At 43.7% G+C, this 21,876-nt stretch overlaps 1 protein-coding gene and 1 non-coding gene across 3 annotated transcripts in view; one reads left to right on the top strand and one right to left on the bottom strand.

Annotated features, from left to right (window-relative positions):
- The window catches only part of RNF19A (ring finger protein 19A, RBR E3 ubiquitin protein ligase), a 96,871-nt gene that overhangs the window by 17,077 nt on the left and 57,918 nt on the right, over positions 1-21,876 (top strand). The window contains exon 1 of one of the 2 annotated variants that reach the window (XM_029062888.2): positions 16,765-16,784. The exons of the other annotated variant lie outside the window; for it this stretch is intronic. The gene's annotated coding sequence lies outside the window, so the exon portion shown is untranslated. Of the gene's footprint in view, positions 1-16,764; positions 16,785-21,876 lie in introns of those variants that run through there. 2 annotated transcript variants of the gene reach the window in all.
- LOC114811551 lies at positions 1,203-1,340 on the bottom strand. The gene has a single exon (XR_003759247.1). It is a non-coding gene; the product is annotated as a small nucleolar RNA SNORA7 (small nucleolar RNA).

Below are 21,876 nucleotides of genomic sequence, written 5' to 3'. Positions count from 1 at the left end.
TTCCACCGCAATCCAGTGGTCCAACCGAATCCCTAGCTGGCTTCCGCCTTTTGTTCCATTTGAGGAACCTTTTATTATTAGCTCTGGCACCTCCTGCAAGGGGCTTTTCAAACTTCTTTTTGGCCTGCTTGATTTTGGGCTTTCCTGTTCTCAACTGGGTGAACTTTTCATTTTGAAAAAGAGTGATCTGTGGGGTCAGTTTTGCTTCTCCGACCTCTGTGTCCCCACCCTTCCCAAGCCAGGAAGTATGTAGATAGAACACGGGCCTGAGAGTAGAACACGGGCCTGGGTGCCATAAGGACCTGAGTTCTAATCCTGCCTCCTCCACCTCTCTGCTGTATAACCTTAAGCAAGTCATTTCACTTCTGTGCCTCAGTTACCTCCTCTGTAAAATGGGGATTAAGACTGTGAGCCCCATGAGGGACATGGAATGTGTACAACCTGATTACCTTGTATCTACCCCAGTGCTCTAGAACAGTGCCTGGCACTTAGTAAGCACTTAAAAAATACCATTAAAAAGAAAAGTCAATGAGTGGTATGTATTGAGCACTTATTAAGTGCAGAGCACTGTACTAAGCACAGAAGAGTACATTATAACAGAATTAATGGTCGTGTTCCTTGCCCATAATGAATGTATGGTCTAGAGGGGGAGACTGACATTAAATAAATAATTTATAATGTATAATTTAAAGATAAATTTATAACTGTAGTGGATTTGGGAATGGGGTGACTATCAAATGTCCAGAGTTCAGAGATGCAAATGCACAGACAAGGTAAAAGGGAGAGCGAGCCAGGGGAAAAGAGGACTTAATCGGAGAAGGCTTCTTGGAGGAGAGCTGGTCTTAATAATGCTTTGACTGGTGGTCTGGCCCTAGAAGAACAGCATTGCACCTTGAAGGGAATCTGAAGTAGAGGAGTTTTGTGGACCAGTAGCAGGACATCTGTGTCCCAAGAATGAAGCACTTCTGCATTGTAAGAGTCTGTCTTATGTCGTCGAGTCGTCTCCGAACTATAGATTCGCCGTGGACACATCTCTCCCAGAATGGCCCACTTCCATCTGCAGTCGTTCTGGTAGTAGATCCGTAGAGTTTTCTTGGAAAAATTATGGAAGTGGTTTCCCATTGCCTCCTCCACACAGTCAACATGAGTCTGTGCCTTCTATTCTCTCCCGTGCCGCTGCTGCCCAGCACGGGTGAGTTTTGACTTGTAGCAGAGTGTCTTCCACTCGCTAGCTGCTGCCTAAGCTAGGAATGGAATGGACAGGCCTCTGCTTCACTCTCCCTCCCATACTCAAGACTGGTAGAGTACTGGAAACTCTCCAGGTGCGACCCTGAAATGGACGCATTGTAAGAGTAGTTTCCTCTAATTATTTTGGCTTATGGTTGTGAGAGTAGCCACCAGAATGTAGCTTTCAGGACATATAGCCTCCCTTGAGAATCCCTGGGCACCTGGTGATGGAAGCTCATGTGACTTTGAACCACTTGGCCTAATCAGTCCATCAGTAGTATTTACTGCATGCTATATGCAGAGCATTGTACTAAGCACCTGGGAGAGTGTAATGGCACCCAAAGAAATGGTCTCTGCCCTCAGGAAGCTTGCAATCTAGCCGGGAGACAGACACTAAAATTACAGAAAGAAGAATATAATATTAAATAGAAAGATAGGTGTAAAAATCTTATGGCTTATAAAATCCTATGCTGAGGTGGTACAGAAGTGGTCAAATAGCAGTTAGGGATATAAAGTGGGATGGTTAGAAGTCAATCAGAGCAGACAAAGAGGTCAAAAATGATTAGGATAGAGTCTTTCACATTTGGCAAGGAGGAGGTCATCGGTGGCCTTGGAGAGGAAGCAGGCCCAGTGCAGTGAAAGGGTCGGAAAGTTGAACGTTGGGGGTCAAGAAGGGGGTCAGAGGAGAGAAGGTTGAGGTAAATGGGTGTCTCCAGCCGGTTATGGGTGGAGGGAGATGGATAGTGCAGTTGGATCCAGAAAAGGGGTTTTCAGAATCAGGGAGAAGGGGGGCATGCCTGAAGGCAAAGGGGAAGGAACCACCCAAGAATGAGTAGCTGAAGTTGGTCGTTTGGGAGAGAAGAGGTAGCACAAGTGTCTTTAGAAGGTGAGAATGAAAGGTTTCAGAGGCACAGGTACAGGGATAGATTTGTGAGAGCAAGTGGGAGATTTCCTCTTAGGATTTGGATGAGAAGGATGAGAAAGTGGATGTTAGGGTGGGAGGAACCTGGGGAGAGGTAAAGAGGAGATTTGAGGGAGCTTCATGCCTGATGGTTTCAATTTTGTCAGTAAAGTAGTTGATGAGGTTATCAGGAGGGAGTTAAAGGTCAGAAATAGATAGTGGAGACACTAAGCATGGGAGTTGAGGGAGATAGAGTACTGAAACACATAGCTACCAAAAATTTTATTTCGAGAACATTTTACTAGATGATAAAAATTTCAGAGAACTTGGAAGTGCTGAAAGTTGGTCCAGGCCAAGGATGTGATTTTCCTCATATAATAGAAGTGAAATGTATGGTGCTAAATTGAAACAATTAAACTCAGTTTTCAATATATACTAATATTTATGCACTTATATGATCTTCTCGATTTTGTAGCTACTCAGGCACACAAAGGAAAATACCATTTGTAATGATAATGATAGTTGTTAAGCGCTTACTATGTGCCGGGTACTGTTAAACTGTGGCGAATTTTGTGCACCTCTGTATATGATCCCCCTATCTCTCTATTACAAATATTTGCTCAGAGATTAACAGCAACATTTTTTTTCTGATCATTTAATATAGTGCTCTGCACAGTAAGCATTAAATAAATACGATTCAATGAATATAGTCCATAATACTGCCTCCCAATTAAAAAAAAATCCTCCTTCACTTCCCATAAATAATTTCAAAATATTATTTTACCATCTTTTTTTTTAATATTTCATCTAAAGATCACAGATAGTAGAGCATTTCCATTCTAAAATAATATGGATCCAGGTAAAGCCAACCTGGGCTAATAAACTGTTTATTGCAGAAATCTGGGTTCTATTTCTGTAACGCTAACTCGCTCTTTGACCTTGATCAAGCCATTTACAACTTTGTGAAATCGGTTTCTTTGGGTATCAGTGGGAATGTTAGTATTGGCTTTCCTTACAGGCAGGGTTAGAGTAAGTTAGAGTAAGTTAGAGCAGATCAACTGGACGTGGACACAGTCTGAATTTTATCAAGAGACAGGAGCTCCCACATCTTTAGTACTCCAGAAGTGTGATGCTTTGTTAGGGAAAGAATTTTGATGGAGAAGTGGTGGAGAATTTCTAGATGAGTACACCAAGGTGTCCATCATTGCTTTTTTTTTTTAAAAAAAAAAAATGATATTTAATTCAATTCAATAGTATTTATTGAGCGCTTACTGTGTGCCAGGCACTGTTGTAAGTGCAGCAAGCTAACCAGGTGGGCCACAGTCCTTGTCTCACATGGGGCTCACAGTCTAATCCCCATTTTACAGATGGCAAAGAGAAATTAAGTGACTTAACGAATGCAAGTGGTGGAGCTGGGATTAGAACCCAGGTCCTTTGACTGCGAGGCCTGTGCTCACAGCCATTAGCCATTAGGCCACTCTGCTTTTCCAGACAGAAAATTGTTCTCCCTGCCTTCAAAGCCTTATTAATAATAGTGGTATTTATTAAGCGCTTACTAGGTGCCAAATCTCCTCCAAGAGGCCTTCCCAGACTAAGTCTCACCTTTCCTCATCTCCCACTCCATTCTGCATCACCCTGACTTATTCCTTTTGCTCTTCCCCGCTCTCAGTTCCACAACACTTACGTACATATCTGTCATTTATTTATATTCATGTCTGTCTTCCCCCCCCATTCCCCAGACTATAAACTTATTGAAGGCAAGGAGTGTATCTCTTTATTGTTGTATTATACTTTTCCAAGCACTTAGTACAGTGCTCTGCACACAGTAAGCACTTAATAAATGCAATTGAATGAACGAATGAGTTTGTTGTGAAGCCTAACTCTTGATAGTTTATCTGTTTTTTTCTAATGGAAGTTTATAATTTAGTTGGTGTGTAACATGTTTACATATCTATTTTTAAACAGGCATATATAAACGAGTAGAAATGAGAACATTGGCAAGAGTTGAAACTTATGTAAAAGGAATATTACTTTCTAACACAAATTAGAATTTACTAAATTCTAACCATTATTGTACTTTAGCATCTTACTTCTTCCAGGAACCCTCCTGGTTTGATTCTTGCTGATGTGCACAAGTTATAGAGATATGAAAGCAGCGTGGCTCAGTGGAAAGAGCCCGGGCTTGGGAGTCAGAGGTCATGGATTTGAATTCCGGCTCTGCCACTTGTCAGCTGTGTGACTGTGGGCAAGTCACTTAACTTCTCTGTGCCTGTTACCTCATCTCTAAAATGGGGATTAAAACTGTGAGCCTGACGTGGGACAACCTGATTACCCTGTATCTACCCCAGTACTTAGAACAGTGCTCTGCACATAGTAAGCACTTAACAAATACCAATGTTATTATTATTATTTTATTGATAATTGCTGATTTTTCCATTATCTGTCCACTTTTCTTACAGTAGCTATCTGTTTTAGGTCATCTATCTGTTTCTCTACCCAAGAACCTTGTTGATGTGGCATTTCAAAAAGTCTCAGTGGACGCCTTTGTGAATTTAGGCTTGTTTGGTATACATTCTTCTGTAGATGGAATTGGGTCTTTAAAAGTGCTTGACTGAGCCATTCGTGAGAGTCCACTTGTAGATGTATTCATTTTTAACTACAAAGGGTATGATTTGAAAGCATAGCTATTTTGTTGCTGTAGATAATAAACGGCCTTATCGGTTTCTAATGCCACTCTCTTTAACAGCAGCCTCACAATTCAAAATGGCCTTGTCTCGGAATATTGGATGGGGCCATTAAAGTTGTGGACATTTATAAGCAGGTGCAGTTAATAAAGACTGCCGATGTCACTTTAGCTTAACTCTGTGAAGAATTTACAGGGAACCTGAATTCTTGTGTGTGTGTGCTCCATTTTTCCACCCTACCTGTCCGATTTGTTTGGTCTCCCTCTTTCTTCTCTTCCTATATTTTTGTCTGTCCTCAGCCCCTTTTTTACCCCTCAGGTCTCTCTCCACCAGTTCTCTTGAGGCACTCTAATGTTTGATCCAGTTCCCACAGGCCCTGCTACATCTGAGTTGGCTCTCATGGGCCTTCCCCGAAATTTCCTGCATTCCTCGGGCCTCAGCTTCCATTTTCTGGGCCTCCTGCCCATCACCAGGTCTCAGCCTTTTTCCCCAGACATACTGTGTGCTGTTGATCTGGCTCGGGACCTAGCCACTTGTGGCTTTCATTTTCTCATGCCAAGAATTGGCTCAACCTCAGGCCTCTTGCCCGCTGCCAGCCCTGGATCTCTACTCATTTGACCACTCTCAGGCATAGGGATCCAGCACTCTGGTCCAGCTTTGACTCCGGGGGCTTGCTCTGCAGGCCCCATCTTGCAGCTTCTCATTTCCTTTCCCACCCGGCGTGTGAAATTCCCCTGTTTTTCTCTGGTCTTCCCCTCCTGCCCACACAGGCTTACCACTGTCACTGTTAAGATTCATTTTTATTAGATCGCGCATCACACAGAAAGGCTTTCGGATGCATTTATATAATTTCAAGATATGCTATTAAAAATTTAAATTGAAGTTCCATTTTAAAATACCCTAAAATTGTCGAAAGATTTTCCCACTTGGTTAGCTTGCCTCAAAAGGTGTATTTATGAACTTGCCTGATTGAAGCTTTCCTATTCCTTGGAAATGCCCTATCTCCAGATTCTTGAATATCTGACTGTTGGCAGCCCTTGGTAGAAATGCCATGGTTGACTATAGCTGACCTAAATATGCATTTGGAGCAAGGTAATGACTGTGGTAGACCGGTGTATTTACTTATGTGCTGCCCTTCTTGCTTCTTTTCGGAATTAAGTATGTACAAAATGATTTTAGAGATTAAGGCGAGGGAGAAAGGGACAATTAGTTAATGGTATTTATTGAACACTTACCAAGTACAGAGTACTCTACTTGGGGAAAACAGGATGCAGTGGAGTTGGTAGACACAATCCCTGCCCACGAGAAGCTTATAGACTAGAGGGAAGTGACATTTAAATAAATTACAGATGAATGTGTATATAATGCTGGGGGATAGGAGTGGGTTGGATATCAAAGTGCTTATGGGCCACACCCAAATACATAGACAACGCAGGAGGGAGGGCGAATAGGGAAAGTGGAGGGTTTAATTAGGGAAGGCTCTTGGAAGAAATATGATTTTAGGAGGGCTTTGGAGCTGGGGAGAATGGTGGTCTGTCAGATACGAAGATCCCACCTCTGCCACTTGGCAGCTGTGTGACCGTGGGCAAGTCACTTAACTTCTCTGTGCCTCAGTTACCTCATCTGTAAAATGGGAATTAACTGTGAGCCTCACGTGGGACAACCTGACTACCCTGTATCACCCCCAGCGCTTAGAACAGTGCTCGGCACATAGTAAGCACTTAACAAATACCAACATTATTATTATGAAGGGGAGGGAGTTCCAGGCCACTGGAGAGACCTGGGCAAGGGGTTGGCTCCGACGGTGAGGAGATTCTGTTTGATGCAGACAACCACTGGAGGTTCTTGAGGAGTGGAGAGACGTGGCCTGAACGTTTCTGAGAAAAATGATCCGGGCAACAGAGTGAAGTATTGACTGGAGTGGGGAGACACAGGAGGCATGGAAGTCAGCAAGAACTCTGATAGAGTAATCGAGGCAGGGTAGGATAAGTGATTGGATTAGAGTGATTGGGTGCAGTAGCAAAGGTGGGATGAAAGTGCTTGGCTTAGCGTGATAGCAGTTTGAATGGAGAGGAAAGGACTGATTCAGGAGATGTTATGAAGGTAGAACTGACAAGATTTGGTGACAGACTGAACTTTCATCTTCTTTTTAATGGTATTTGTTAAGCACGTGCTATATGCCAAGCACCGCTCTAAGCACTGAGTTAGATCGAAGTTTATCAGGTTGGGCACAGTCTCTGTCCCACAGTCAGTCGTATTTATTGAGCGCTTACTCTGTGCAGAGCACTGTACTAAGAGCTTGAAAAGTATAATATAACAATGACCAGTGGCATTCCCTGCGCACAGTGAGCTTGTAGTCTAGAGGGGCAGAGACAGACATTAATAAAAATAAATAAAATAACAGATATATCCATAAGTGAAGTGCTGCTGGGAGAGGGGAAGAGCAAAGAGAGCAAGTCAGGGTGAAGCAGAAGGGAGTGGGAGATAAGGAAAAGTGGAGCCTAGTTTGGGATGGCCTCTTGGAGGAGATGTGTCTTCAATAAGGCTTTGAGGTGGGGGCGGTGGGGAGAGAGTAATTGTCTGTTGGATTTGAGGAGGGAAGGCGTTCCAGGCCAGAGGCAGGACGTGGGCCAGAGGTCGGTGGCGAGAAAGGGTGAGAGGGTACTGGGGCTCAGAGTCTAGCAGAGAGGGAAAACAGTCCCCATTTTACAGATGAAAAAACCAAGGCACAGAGAAGTGAAGTGATTTGCCCATGGCCACATAGTAAGCAATTGGCAGAGTTGGGATTAGAATCCAGATCCTGTGACGCACAGACTAATTCCACTAAGCCATGCTGCTTCTCCAGCATGATCTCTTGGGACACCTTTCTCTGCCCATCCAGGTACATTTGGGGGGTCATTTCTGCACCCAGTTATCCTCCTTCAAAACAAACTCCCTATTCACCTCCTCAGCTTAATTTCTGGTACTCTTTCCCTCCACAGTCTCAAAATATTCATTCATTCAATCGTATTTATTGAGCACTTACTGTGTGCAGAACATTGTACTAAGTGCTTGGGAGAGTACAGTACACAATAAACAGACACAACGAACTTAGTCTAAAGAGATCTAGACTGTCTGGTCTAGAGGATATAATAATAATTATGGTATTTGTTACTGCTTACTAAGTGCCAGGCATTGTTCTAAGTGCTGGGGTAGATAGAAGATAATCGGGTTGGACACAGTTCCTGTCCCACATAGGGCTCACAATCTTAATCCCCATTTTACAGATGAGGGACCTGAGGCATGGAGAAGTTAAGCGACTTGCCCAAGGTCACACAGCAGACAAGTGGCGGAGCTGGGATTAGAACCCATGACCTTCTGACTCTCAGGCCTGTGCTCTATCCACTAGGCCATCGTGCTTCAATACCTCACAACATTCAAAGGTCTTTACCCTAGAAGATATATCTGTGTACAGGGCATATTAAAACAGGCACAGAGTCTTCTAAGGACATACACAGTTCATCCCAGTTCATTATTTTCCCCTCCCATTGTTGTGCTTTTAGGATATCTTCATCTCATTCCACATCCCAGGATGTGGACATTTTGCTTTGGGGCAGCAGTTTATTTAGTAGGAGGTCCAAAATTAATTGATTTTTCCATTGGCTTGCATATAGTGTCTTTTTTAAATGTACGTATTTATTTCTCCATCCATGTCATTGTTGGATTATGAAGACCATATAGTATACATTTCTCAAGGGCAGGGACTATCTGAGTGGATCCATTCAGCCCCTAGCAAAGCACCATGAGCATATAAATCCGTTGTGGGCAGGGAATGTGTCTACCAACTCTGTTCTATTCATTCAATTGTATTTATTCAGCGTTTACTATATGCAGAGAACTGAACTAAGCACTTCGAAAGTACAATTTGGCAACAAATAGAGACAATTCCTACCCGGCATCCGTATTTATTTCTCCGTCCATGTCATTGTTGGATTATGAAGACCATATAGTATACATTTCTTGAGGGCAGGGACTATCTGAGTGGATCCATTCAGCCCCTAGCAAAACACCGTGAGCATGTAAGTCCGTTGTGGGCAGGGAATGTGTCTACCAACTCTGTTCTATTCATTCAATTGTATTTATTCAGCGTTTACTATGTGCAGAGAACTGTACTAAGCACACTTCGAAAGTACAATTTGGCAACAAATAGAGACAATTCTACCCGGCATCGGGCATCGGGCTCACTGTCTAGAAGGGGGAGACAGACTACAAAACGAAACAATTTTGTACTAGTCTACAATTCTATTGTACTCTCTCAAGCATTTTGTACAGTGCTCTGTGTACACTAAGTGCACAATAAATACTATCGATGCAAGCTTTTTAAGGAGAGCAGCTGGCATTATGGAATTTTTATGGCAGCGGAATCTCCTCCAACGAAAGCACATCTTGTAAATTAGATGTAGATAGAGGAGCTATAAAGTCATAGGTTTATGAGGTACACGTTCATATTAACTCTCTGACCTGTTCTTTAGTGAGGTCTCTGAACCAGAGCAGCTTCATGAATACTTGAAGAAGATTAAAGAAGGGCTAGCCCTAATTTTTAAACACATTTAAACTTGAACGAGATTAAAAATCCACTCGAGCCCAGAGGTGACCACCTTCTCCTTGCAAATAGCTGAAGTTATCAGAGAGGGGTGTGATAAATTTCCAGTAAATTACCCAAGCTTACAAGATATATGAGGAAGCAGCATGGCCTAATGGAATGAGCATGGCCCTGGGAATCAGAGGACCTGGGTTCTTATTCCGCCCCTGCCGCTAATCTGCTGTCAGCTTGACTTCTCCGAGGCTGTTTTCTCATCTTTAAAAAGGAGATGAAATATCTGTTCTCTCTTCCCCTTAGATTGTGAGTCCCCTCCAGCCCCCTTACACTGTGGGACCATGTCTTAACTGATTATCTTATATGTGCTTCAGAATTTAGTGCAGTGTTTAGCACACAGTAATAAAATACGATTCTTGTCATTATCAGTAAATAGCTCTACTTAATCAGACCAATCTTAGATCCAGTATTTGCCTGTGACAGCAGCATGATCTTAGATGAACCCTGTGATATTATTCCCCTTGACAACTCTTCTACAGTTTAGGATAACATCCCTTAGTTTTCCTTTTGGTTTCCTATTCTGGATCTCTTGTCCCTTAATTTATTCAAACCCTCCATGAACCTATTGCTAGTTTTACATTTTGGAAAAGTCCTGTGTTGCTTTGTAAGAACTTGATTTCCTTCTTTGGTATTTATTGAGGATCTAATGAGGCAAGAACACCATTCCTGCTGACATTTGGGAGCCTTCAGTAAGGGAAAAAATATCCCCACAGCACTTATGTACATATCTGTAGTTTTCTTATTCGTATTACTATCTGTCTTCCCTCCGCCCCCATCTAGACTGTAAGCTCGTTGTGGGCAGGGAATGTCTCTGTTTATTGTTGTATTGTACTTTCCCAAGCACTTAGTACAGTGCTCTGCACACAGTACGAAACAATAAGGGAAAAAATATGGTTTCTGCCCTCAGTGAGCTTACAGTATACTGGCCGGCAGGCAAACATAAATTGATTACAGCGCGTTGCCTAAACTCCGTATCTTCCCAATCAGACCTTTCCTCCTTCCTACTTACCTATCACTGTTATCAACACCACCATCTCCTCTGTCTCACAGCCTTGGCACTCTCTTTGACTCATCCCTCTCCTTCCACCGACATAGTGAGTCAGCCAGTCATCGTCGATGGTATTTGTCAAGCGCTACTGTGTGCAGAGCACTGTACTAAGTATTTGGGAGAGAACCGAATCCTGTCATTTCTGTCTTCACAGTATCTCCAGAATCAGCCCCTTCCTCTCCATCCAGTCCGTTGTAGTGGGGGCTCAAGCACTTATACCCCATCTCTACTACCTAATCAGCCTCCTTGCTGGCCTCCTTGCCTCCAGCCTCTCCCCCTTCACTCTGCTGCCTGGCTCATTTTCTAAAAATCATACGAAAATCTCCCTACTCCTCATATACCTGAAGTAGTTTCCCATCCATCTCTGCAAGCAGAAACTTCTCTGTCTTGGCCATAACACACTCAGCTCTCTCTCTCCACTTCCTATTCCTTGCTCCTTTCCCACTACTGATCTTCCTGCACACTTTGCTCCTTTTTTTTAATAGTATTCGCTGAGCACTCAGTATATGCCAGGCATTGTACTAAGCGCTGGGGTAGATACAAGCTAACCAGATTGGACGTAGATCCTGTCCCACTTGGGACTCAAAGTCCTAATCTCATTTTGCAGATGAGCTAACCGAGGCCGTGAGAAGTGAAATGAATTACCCAAGATCGAACAGCAGGCAGGCGGCGGAGCTGGGATTAGAACCCATACCGCTTCTCAAACCCCAGCCTCAATCTCATCTCTCTTGTTGTCGACCCCAGGCCCACGTCCTCCCTCCTGCCTGGAATGTCCTCATTCATTCATTGTCGTATTTATTGAATGCTTACTGTGTGCAAGGTGCTGTACTAAGCGCTTGGGAGAGCTTGGGAGAGTACAATATAACAATAAACAGACACATTCCATGCCCACACGAGCTTAGAGTCCCGCTTCAGGTATGACATGCCTCCACTCTCTCCATTATCAAAGTCTTAGAGCTACATCTCTTCTAAAAAGCTCCCCCAACCTCTTATCTTCTCACTCCTGTCCCTCCCCTGTGCATCATGTATGTGCTTAAGTCCAAATTCCCCAAGCACTTTAGTATTCACCCCCAACAACTGCATTTGGATACTACTACTAATAATAGTGATATTTGTTAAGCGCTTACTATGTGCCAGGCACTGTACTAGGCACTGGGGTGGATATAAGCAAATCAGGTTGGACCCAGACCCTTTCCCACATGATGATGATGGTGGTAATTGTTAAGTGTTTACTACATGCGGAGCACTGTTCTAAATGCTGGGGTAGATGCAAGGTTGTCCCACCTGGGGCTCACAGTCTCAATCCCCAATTTACAGATGAGGTAACTGAGGCACAGAGAAGTTAATGACTTGCCCATAGTCACACAGCTGATAAGTGATAGAGGTGGGATTAGAACCCATGACCTTTGAATCCCAAGCCTGGGCTCTTTCCACTAAGCCACACTGCTTCACATGGGGCTCACAGTCTCAATCCACATTTTACAGATGAGGTAACTGAGGCACAGAGAAGTAAAGTGACTTGGCCAAGATCACGCAGCAGACAAGTGGCAGAGTCCGGGATTAGAACCCATGACCTTCTGACTCCCAGGCCTGTGCTCTATCTACTATGTCATAATTAAGCAGCGTGGTTCAGTGGAAAGAGCACGGGCTTTGGAGTCAGAAGTCATGGATTTGAATCCCAGCTCGGCCACTTGTCAGCCGTGTGACTTTGGGCAAGTCACTTAACTTCTCGGTGCCTCAGTTACCTCATCTGTAAAAATGGGGATTAAGACTGTGAGCCCCTCGTGGGACAACCTGATTCCCCTGTGTCTACCCCAGCGCTTAGAACAGTGCTCAGCACATAGTAAGCGCTTAACAAATACCAACATTATTATATTATAGTTGGTTGTTTCTCATACCAGTAATTTATTTTAATACTTGTCTCCTTGAGGGCGAGTATAATGTAGTGTCCACTTACATTATCGCACTCTCCCAAGAGCTTAGTACTGTGCTTGGCACTCAGTAAGTGCTCAATAAATACCACTGTGTGATAGTGATTTAACTATTAAATACTTTTGTGGTTTGCATATTCAGTGATGAGAGAAGACGTTTGCTCTCTACTGGAAGCTTTCCGTCCAAAGAAAACCATATTATTGAAAATATTAACCCTGAAGACAGCCCAGCTAGCTGATCTATTCCAGACCTGGTTTGTTTGGGTTTGGATTATCTTGCAGCCAGGGAAGAGCAATAAAATCATGCTTTTCTTCTTCCCCTAGCTGGGAGCTCATCTGCTAATTCTTCTGTATTATACTCTCCCAAGAGCTTAATGCTGTGCTGTGCACATAATGAGCGCTCAATAAATACCATTGATTGATCATCAGCCATGGAAATTCTATTTAAGCATAACTTTTAGTGGAATTTTGACCGTTCTTTTTACCCACTTCCTAAATGAATAATATTTGTTAGCAAATAATTAATGGTAACAACTGACCTTTGTGCATATTTGACTGTTTTGAAAGCAAGGAATGTTAGGCTAATAAAAATTTGAACTTCACAGATGAAAGCTTATTTGGGGAACAAATGGCTTTCTTCCTGACAAAGCAAAAATAAGAGCAGCGGGCTAATCCTGATTAAAAAAAAGAATCTTCAGGGAAATGCAGAGGGAGCTTTGTAAGATCTTTCTAAAAAAATTAGGTCCACAAACTATACTGAAGCCTATTAATTATATAGTTAACCTTGTTAACAATATAGTATCGCAGTTGTGGCTTGTCTCTTGTTTTTCTGTAACCTCATTCAATTCATTCATTCATTCAGTAGTATTTATTGAGCACTTACTATGTGCAGAGCACTGTACTAAGCGCTTGGAATGAACAAGTCGGCAACAGAGACCGTCCCCGCCGTTTGACAAGCGTACGGTCTAATCGGGGGAGACGGACAGACAAGAACAATGGCAATAAATAGAGTCAAGGGGAAGAACATCTCGTAAAAACAATGGCAACTAAATAGAATCGAGGCGATGTACATTTCATTAACAAAATAAATAGGGTAATAAATATATACAGTTGAGCAGACGAGTACAGTGCTGAGGGGAGGGGAAGGGAGAGGAGGAGGAGCAGAGGGAAATGGGGGAAAAGAGGGTTAAGCTGCGGAGAGGTGAAGGGGGGGTGGTAAAGGGAGTAGAGGGAGAAGAGGAGCTCAGTCTGGGAAGACCTCTTGGAGGAGGTGAGTTTTAAGCAGGGTTTTGAAGAGGGGAAGAGAGTCAGTTTGGCGGAGGTGAGGAGGGAGGGCGTTCCGGGACCGCGGGAGGACGTGGCCCGGGGGTCGACGGCGGGATAGGCGAGACCGAGGGACGGCGAGGAGGTGGGCGGCAGAGGAGCGGAGCGTGCGGGGTGGGCGGTAGAAAGAGAGAAGGGAGGAGAGGTAGGAAGGGGCAAGGTGATGTAGACCCTCGAAGCCTAGAGTGAGGAGTTTTTGCTTGGAGTGGAGGTTGATAGGCAACCACTGGAGTTGTTTAAGAAGGGGAGTGACATGCCCAGATCGTTTCTGCAGGAAGATGAGCCAGGCATCAAGAGAACCTCTTGATCTCTCATATTTTGAGCAGGAGAACTATCAAAAAACTGATTAAAATCACATTAATAATAATAATAATGTTGGTATTTGTTAAGCGCTTACTATGTGCCGAGCACTGTTCTAAGCGCTGGGGTAGACATAGGGGAATCAGGTTGTCCCACGTGGGGCTCACAGTCTTAATCCCCATTTTACAGATGAGGGAACTGAGGCACAGAGAAGTTAAGTGACTTGCCCACAGTCACACAGCCAAGTGGCAGAGCTGGGATTCGAACTCATGAGCCCTGACTCCAAAGCCCGTGCTCTTTCCACTGAGCCACGCTGCTCCCCTTTCGATCTTATAACAGATTAAGGGGACTGAACAATAACCTAAGTGGAATGGGCAGATGAAAACCACTTCCTGTAGTAATCATTCTTCTCTAAACTGGGGAACAATTTTTATTAGAGATATAAACCCTACCTCTTTTTATTCTTTCCCACTTCAAAGCCTTATCGAAAGCACATCTCTTCCAGAAAGCCTTCCCTGACTTAGCCCCCCTCTTCTTCCACTCCCTTCTGCATCACCCTGACCTGCTCCCTTTATTCTTCTCCCCTCCCAGCCCCACAGCACTTATGTACATATCCATAATTTATTTATATTATCTGCCTCCCCCCGCTGCCCATGAAAACTCATCGTGGGCAGGGAATGTGTCCATTTATTGTTGCATTGTACTCTCCCAAGTACTTAATATAGTGTTCTGTACACTGTGCTCAATAAATAGGATTGAATGAATGAATGGACAGATGAGGATGGGACAGAAACCTCAGCCACAGTGGCCAATGGGCCTTTCCAAGTTGTGTCTGGGACTTCCCAGGGCAGTCAGGCTGGGGAAATACCCACCGTCAGCCCAGCAGACTTCATTCTGGTGCAGCCACAGCAGCAGTAGGAAGTCATGCTGCCCTTGACCAGAGGAGGATTTGGGCAGCGGATGCAGGAGTGAATTCTAATAATAATAATAGAGCTGGGCCAAGCACTGTTCTAAACACTGGGGTAGATACGAGGTAATCAGGTTGGACACAATTCGTCTCCCACGTGGGGCTCACAGTTTTGATTCCCGTTTTGCAGATGAGGGAACTGAAGCCCAGAGGAAATGAAATGACTTGCCCAAGGTCACACAGCAAGCATGTGGCAGAGCCAGGATTAGAACCCACTTCTCTGACTCTCAGGATGTTGCTGTATCTACTAGAGCATGCTTTTCTCCTTTCCCCCCTCCTCTCATTCTGAAGGTCTAAATAAAACACAGTACTCAATTTAATAATTCAGCTAAAGATAAAATGAGAAGACTTGGTGAAATGATGTTCAGGTGTTCAAGATATCATCTGACCATCATTTGCAATTAGAAATGAATTGAAGTATGTTGGGATTAGACTTCTTGAAGATTTCCATTTCTTCTTTTTCTACAGTATTTGTTAAGCAGTTACGATGTGCCAGACACTGTACTAAGTACTGGGGTAGGTGCAAGCTAATCAGGTTGATCACAGTTCATGTCCCATAAGGGGCTCGCAGTCTTAATCCTCGTTTTACAAATGAGGTAACTGAGGCACAAAAAGGTTAAGTGACTTGCCCATGGTTTTACAGCAGACACGTGGTGGAGTCAGGATTAGAACGCGGGTCCTTTGACTCCCAAAACCCGTTTTTTCCACTGTGCTTCCCAAATCTTCTGTAAATCATTTTGAAGTTCTTCCAAGTAAAGAGTTTATACTTTATCCTTGAGAGCTAACTACATTCATCAAATATTTTTACATAAAGGAGAATTACTTTGAGAACATTCAGAAAATTTCAGAACATTCTCTTTAAAAATTTACATTGAAGACCAGAGAATTAACCAGGATTTTATTGGAGTTGATCAAAACTCCTCTTGACTGTAAGCTCATTGAGGGCAGGGAATTTGTCTGTTTATTGTTGTACCCTACCAAGCACTCAACAGTGCTCTGTACACAATAAGCGCTCAATCAGTACGATTGAATTGAATCGAACTTTCAATCCCTCTCTGATTTAGCTCCCTCTTTCCATTCTTCCTCCTGTTTACTGGGCACCTTCTGTTCTGGGTGTCACTCATATAACAGTCTTTGAAGGGATGTTCTAATTTTAATTGGTATGTGGGGACCAATTTTATAATCTGGGCTCAGCCTATACTTGTTGTTGACAAGGCTGTGAAGCTGCACGTGAGTAAACAGAGCAGTGGGGGGCGGGGAGAGAGATATAAAGATAGGTTTCTAAACAAACAAAATAGATAAGCTAAAGACATCACCTACTGGCAGAGATTGAATATATTTGATTTTATCTATTTTTAAAAACGAATGAACTAAACTAACCTTTCTTGATTATTGCTATGATAGAGTGAGTCTTGGTCATCCAGTCATACTTGAAAGCTCTTCCAAGTGGTTATTTGGAAGCACCCCCTTCCCCCCCCCCCCCCCCCACAACACACACACACACAAATTGGGCAGAATTGATTGAATGATCCCCTGTGGAGGAGTTTATAATGTTGGAGTATGCAGCTCCCCTAGAGTATTTGCATGATTGTCTGCTAATCTGATTAACCAGCAGCCTTAACTCACTATCAGTCAAGAAACTTCCTCTTCCTTCTCCTGCAAGCCGTAGGCCCTGTGGTTCTCCTAAGGTGATTAGCAAGAAGCACTTCAACGGGGAGCATGTCTTCTACTCCATTTAAGGAACAGGACCTGCTCTAATATCTGAATGTAAGTGGCCAGGATCCACTCTGATATTGCCTTCTGGAACTCTGTAGGGATTTTGCGTGCATCCCCTATATGATTCTGCAAAGCCGCCTCTTTGACAGCCCTGATTCTTAGATAACTAGCATTTTCCAATATGCCTAATCAATTCATCAATAGAGTTGGTAGGATGGATATCTGCCCTCGAGGACCTTATGGTCTAGAAGGGGAGATGGACATTAAAATAAATTACCGATGGGGGAATTGGCAGAGTCTTAATCTATCTACATAGGTGATGTGGGACTGTAATAAAGTAACCCATCCTAAACATAGCTCAGAGAAAAGACCATGGGACAATATACCCATATAATATATATAACATATATATATATATATCTGTAATTTATTTATATTAATGTTTGTCTCTCCCTCTAGACAGTATGCTCGTTGTGGGCAGGTAATCTGTTATATTGTACACTCCTACGTGCTTAGTACAGAGCTCTGCCCACAGTAAGCACTCAAATACAATTGACTTACTGACCAGTAGTAAGGAGATCTGGGTTGTAGTCCAGGCTGCACCACTTGCCTGCGGTGTGACCTTGGATAAGTGACTTAATTTGTCTGTGTCTGTTTTATTGTCTGTAGAATAGAGATAAAGCCCCTATTCTCTCACCACCCTTAGACTAAGCTTCATTTGGGGCAGAGTCTGCGTCCAATCTGAATATGTTGTGTCTTGGTCAGTATTTGGCAAATAGTGTGAAGCAGTATGGCGTAGTGGATAGAACATGAGCCTGGGAGTCAAAATGTCATGGGTTCTGATCTCGCCTTTGCCACAAGTCTGCTCTATGACCTTGGGCAAGTCACTTCTCGATTCTATTTATTGCTATTGTTTTTGTCTGTCTCCCCCGATTAGACTGTAAGCCCATCAGTGGGCAGGGACTTTATCTGTTACCGATTTGTACATTCCAAGCACTTAGTACAGTGCTCTGCACATAGTAAGCGCTCAATAAATACTATTGAATGAATGAATAAATGAACTTCCCTGGGCCTTGATGACCTGTAAAATGGGGATTGAGGTTGTGAGCCCCACATGGGACAGGGACTGTGTCCAACCCAATTAGCTTGTATCCATTCCAGCGTTTAGTACAGTGCCTGGCCCATAGTAAGCACTTAACAAATACCACATAGCAAGCACTTAATAATGATGGTATTTTATAATTATTATCAATAATAATCATATTTATTGAACACTCACTGTGTGCAAAGCACTGTACTAAGCACTTGGGAGGGTACAATATGACAACATTGGTAGAAACGATCCCTGCCCTCAAAGAACATAAATTCTAGAGGGAGAGACAGGCATTAAAATAAATTATGGATATGTATAGAAAAGGCTGAGGGTGAAGTGAATAAAGGGTATAAATCTATGGAGCAGAGGAGGAGGAGAGGAAATGAAAGCTTAGTCAGGGAAGGCCTCTTGGAGGAAACATGATTTTAATAAGGCTTTGAGGGTGAGGAGAGTGATCATCTTGTTGGAAACCTTTTGGGGGAGAGGGTCCCAGGCCAGAGGCCAGATGGGGGCAAGGGGACAGCGGCGTGATGGATGAGCTCAAAGTACTGTGAATAGGTTGGCATTAGAGCAGCATGGCTCATGGCTCCACCACTTCTCAGCTGTGTGACTTTGGGCAAGTCATTTCACTTCTCTGTGCCTTAGTTACCTCATCTGTAAAATGGGGATTAAGAGTGTGAGCCCCACGTGGGACAACCTGATTGCCTTGTATCCCACCCCCCAGTGCTTAGAACAGTGCTTAGCACATAGTGCTTAACAAATATCATTATTATTATTATTATAGGAGCAAAGTGAGTGTACTGGACTGTAGCAGGAAATCAGCAAGGTGAGGTCCGGAGCAGGAGAGGTGATTGTGTGCTTTAAAGCCTATGGGAAGGGGTTTCTTTTTGATGCGGAGGTGGATAGATAACCCCTGGCAGTTCTTGTGGAATGGAGAGACACTGACTGTGCAGTTCCTTTTTTTGAAGATGAAGAAGAAGAAGAGTGATCTAGACAGCAGAGTGAAGTAAGGACTGTAGTGGGGAGAGAGCGGAAACAAGGCGGTCAGCAAGGAGGCTGATGCGTTAGTCAAGGTGGGATAAGTAATTGGATCAGCATAGTAGCAGTTGAGATGGAAGGGAAACGACAGTTTAGTGAATATGTGGGTTGAATGAAAGAGATGACTTGAGGATGGTGCCAAGGTTTTGGGCTTGTGAGACAGGGAAGGTGGTGGTGCTGCCTACAGTGTTGGGAAATAATAATAATTTTGGTATTTGTTAAGCGCTTACTATGTGCCAAGCACCGTTCTAAGCACTGGGTAGATACAAGGTAATTAGGTTGTCCCACGTGGGGCTCACGGTCTTAATCCCCATTTTCCAGATGAGGTAACTGAGGCCCAGAGAAGTTAAGTGACTTGCCCAAAGTCACACCGCTGCTAAGTGGCAGAGCAGGGATTGGAACCCAAGCCCGTGCTCTTTCCATTGAACCACGCTGCTTCTCAAGTCAGGGGGAAGACAGGCCTTGGTTGAGAAGATGAGTGAGGTGTTTTCAGGACATCCATTGTAGAGACATCCTGAAGGCAGGAGGAAATACAAACTGCAGAGGAGAAAGATCAGGACTGGAGATTTAGATTTAGGAATCATAATAACGTTGGTATTTGTTAAGCGCTTACTATGTGCAGAGCACTGTTCTAAGCGCTAGGGTAGATTCAGGGTGATCAGATTGTCCCACGTGAGGCTCACAGTTAATCCCCATTTTACAGATAAGGGAACTGAGGCACAGAGGAGTGAAGTGACTTGCCCACAGTCACACAGCTGACAAGTGGCAGAGCTGGGAGTCGAACTCATGACCTCTGACTCCGAAGCCCAGGTTCTTTCCACAAAGCTCATTTGTGGACAGGGACTGTGTCTGTTTATTGTTATATTGTACTCTCCCAAGCGCTTGGTATAGTGCTCTGCACACAATTAGCGCTTCAATGAGTACAACTGAATAAATGAATGGATGAAAGATGGTAGTTGAAGTGATGGGAGCAAATGAGTTTTCCAAGGAAGTGGGTGTAGATGGAGAATAGAAGAGGACCCAAACCTGAGCCTTAAGGAACTCCCACAGGTTAGAGGGTAGGAGGCAGAGGAGGAGCCCATGAAAGACACTGAGAACCAGCGGCTAGAAAGATAAGATGGGAACCAGGAGAGGGTAATGTAAGTAAAATCAAGTTGGATAGTGTTTCCAGGGGAAGGGAATGGTCCACAGTATCCAAGGCAGCTGAAAGGTTGAAGAGGATTAGGATGGAGTAGAGGCTGTTGGAATTAGGCCCACAAATACAGGACATTCATTTAGCTGTAAATACAAAAAAAGTTAAGCCATCTCCACCACACTTAGAGAGAAAGAAAGCAACAGCATGGAAAAGCTTGAAACTGTTTGGTGGGTAAAAAAAACTACAGTCAAGCTTTGGAAAAGTTGGAAATAGAGCCTAGTTCTCAAATTCCGGTTTCGAATAGCATTCATTGGGATCATTTCTTCTACATGTCTGATCCTCCCATTCCCAGTAGTAGGAGATGGCTGACAGAGATAATGGGGGCAGCAGGCTGGCCACTGAGCAGAATATCTCAGAGATCCCGAATGGCTCAGTGTAAAACCGGCATCACTACTACATGAACAACTCAAGCTTTTGTCTGGCTGGAGGTGGAAACAGCCTGGGCCCAGGAGTCAGAGTGCCTGGGTTCTAATCCCAGCTCGGACAATTGGAAACCCAGCTTGGAAGAGTCACCTGACTTCTCTGTGCCTCAGATTCTTAGACTCTAAAATGGGGATTAGATACCCATTATTCCTCCTGCTTAGACTATAAGCCCCATGTGGGACAGGGACTGTTTTCAGCCTAAATAACTTGTGCTTTAACCCAGTGGTTAGAACAGTTTTGGACAAACTGTAAGTGCTTATCAAATACCATAGAAAACCCCATAGCTTTCCCTTTAGAGTCTGAGCAGTGCTCACCCAATCAATCAGTTATAGGTATTGAGTGCTTAGTTATTGAGTGCTTACAGTGTGTAGAGCACTGTACTAAGCACTTGGGAGAGTACGCTGTAACAAAGTTGGGTGACATGTTCCCGGCCCTATCGAGCTTACAGTAGAGGGAAAGACAGACATTAATACAGATAAATTACGGATATATGTATAAGATCTGTGGGGCTGGGCGGGTGGGGGCAGGGGTGTGGAGGGGTAGAGGGGAAAGGAGGGGTGAAAAAAGGGAGCAAATCCAAGTGCAAGGGTGACACAGAAGAGAGTGGGAAAAGAGCCACCCAGGCAAAAAAAGGGCCAGAAAACGTACTCTACTGTATTTCCCTGGCCACAGTTTGCAGCGATTCAATGAGACGGTCTCCTCGTCAGCCACACTGCCTTTGAACCAAAGAACAACTCTATTTATAAATGGAATGAGGAGTATTTTAGTTTATCTTGAATCTTTCTGCAAGACTTAAGTATTAAGGGGTAGAAATTATGAAAAGTGAGAGTAAGACTATGGAGTATGGAAGCCAACAAAAACTTTAGAACCCTAACCTTTTCTAGCCTTACCCAATTTTCTTTTCAACCCTATTCATTTGAGTCCAGATTTTTTTTATTTAAGCGCTTACTATTTACCAGGCACTGTACTAAGCACTGGGGTAGATAGATACAAGCTAATCGGGCTGGTCACGGTCCATGTCCCACATGGGGCTCACAGTATTAATCTCCATTTTACAGATGAGGTAACAGAGGCGTAAGGAAGTGAAGTGACTTGTCCAAGGTTAGACAGCAGACAAGTGGGAGAGCCAAGATTAGAACCCAGGTCTTCTGACTCCCAGGCTCATGCTCTTTCCACCTAGGCCACGCTGTTTGTCATTTAGACCCTTACCCTGAGATTGTGGCAAAGGTTTGCTATTATAACTGTTGAGCCTTAGAGCTTATGAAACAACCTTCAAGGAGCACTGTAGTTGTAATACAGTTTAAATTGCAGCCATTCCTTTGATGCATCATTCTTTTAGCCCTCTTTCGTGGAGAAGGCAGAGGGCTGAGTCAATAGACCTGGTTTTAATCCCA

The sequence above is a fragment of the Ornithorhynchus anatinus genome, chromosome 4 (genome assembly GCF_004115215.2).
Source record: "Ornithorhynchus anatinus isolate Pmale09 chromosome 4, mOrnAna1.pri.v4, whole genome shotgun sequence".
Classification (NCBI taxonomy): domain Eukaryota; kingdom Metazoa; phylum Chordata; class Mammalia; order Monotremata; family Ornithorhynchidae; genus Ornithorhynchus; species Ornithorhynchus anatinus.
Note: the sequence above shows the minus strand (reverse complement) of the source record. Positions and strands in the feature narration are given on the sequence as shown.